Source organism: Petaurus breviceps, unplaced genomic scaffold (genome assembly GCF_028583685.1).
Source record: "Petaurus breviceps papuanus isolate PSGF00001 unplaced genomic scaffold, PetGlider_PUasm1.0 490, whole genome shotgun sequence".
NCBI classification, from domain to species: domain Eukaryota; kingdom Metazoa; phylum Chordata; class Mammalia; order Diprotodontia; family Petauridae; genus Petaurus; species Petaurus breviceps.
The window spans coordinates 5149933-5151624 of record NW_027186352.1 but is presented as its reverse complement, the minus strand read 5'-3'; positions in this window follow the sequence as shown (position 1 = coordinate 5151624).

The window sequence follows — 1692 nt, the reverse complement described above, 5'->3', positions numbered from 1 at the left end:
CCCTGGTCTGGCTTCCTCCGCCCTGGGCCAGCTTTTCTTGTTAGGAAGGTTTTTCTTGGCGTTTATCTTTGCCAGCTCTCTGTCCCCATGCTGGCTTTTCAGGTCCTTGAAGACAGTTCTCAGCCCCCCCCCCCCACTTTTCTGCTCTAGTCTAAACATCCCCAACTTTTCCCACTTGATCTTCACATGGCCTGGATTTGAGGCAGGCAGCATGCTGGTTGGCCTCCTCTGTGTTCTTTCTGGACACTGGCTGCTTAGAATTTATTGTCGTTGAGTTGATTCAGTTGTGTATAACTCTTTGTGACCTCATTCAGGGTTTTCTTGGCAAAGATACTGGAGTGGTTTGCCGTTTTCTTCTTCAGCTCATTTTGTAGATGGGGAAACTGAGGCAAATGGGGTTAAGGGACTTGCCCAGGGTTACATAGCTAGAAAGTGTCTTGGAGTCAGGTTCTTCTGACTCCAGGGCTGGTGCTTTATCTACTCTCCCAGCTAGCTGCTTAGCAACATCCTTCCTAAAATATGCACCCAGAACTGAGCATGATACTCTAGGTGTCATCTGATCTAGGCAGGGCACAGAGGGACATTATCCCTTATTTCTGGAAGCCTGGGTTTCTCTGAATGCAGCTCGAGATGGCTTTAGATTTTTTGACTGCCACAGCCCACTGTTGACTGCTGTAGTCCTCAGAAAGCCCTGGGTCTTTTTCAACTGTCCATCATGGGCTTGTGAAGTGGCTTTCTCATGACCAGGATGGATTCTGACTTCAGAGATCTCTTACTCCTGTCTGAATTGCCCTCTCCCTGTCATACCAAGCCCTCTAGAATTATTCCACTTCCCTTCCTGACTGCCCAGTGCTTACCAACTCATGCTATGTCTGTCAATCTGCCTATCCACCTCTCTCCACTTGCCTTTTCCTTTTTCATCTGAAGCCCACCTCCCTAATAAAAGTTCCTACTGTCTTTGCCTTCCAGACCAGCCATTTGAGCATTAGTAAACCTGAGACTTCTCCAGAAAGAAAGTTCACTACTCACACTTAGGAATAGGATAAATTTACTTTAAGGACACGCAGGGTAATCCACACATTAGGCAGTTTTCTTGGAGACAATAATGAAACATCCCCTGCCCTCAAGCAGCTTGCATTCTAATAGGGTGAATGGAACATGGACACCAGACTGTAGGCTAATACAGAAATTTGAGGAGGCGGGGAGAGACCACGAATAACTAGGGGGATAGGGGAAGCCATCATGGAGGAGGAAGCCTCTATCCTGATCTGAGCAACAATCATTCTGATGTGGGGAGATCTAGGGTTGATTGGGGAAAGCAGTCCCAAACACAGGGTTCATGAATAGTGGTTATATAAACCAGGCTAGAAAAATAGTTGGGAGTTAGATTGGGGTGGAGTGGTTTTCAATGTCAAGCTGAAGAGTTTGTATTTTTTATCTGGAGGTCAAAGTTGAAGGCCAGCTTGGCAATCATGGAGTTTCTTGGTAGGATGAAAACTTCTTGAGGTCAAGTTCTGTTTTTGTTTTTGTCTTTGTGGCCCCAGGACCTAATCCAGTGATGGGCATATAGTAAGCTTGTGAATAATAAAAGCTTGTGAAATAAAATAAAATTGAATTGTATTATATTGCATTATTTCTCATTTGGTTTATTTATCTTGCTCATTTCCCTTCCTAAGCAGTGCATGATCTCCA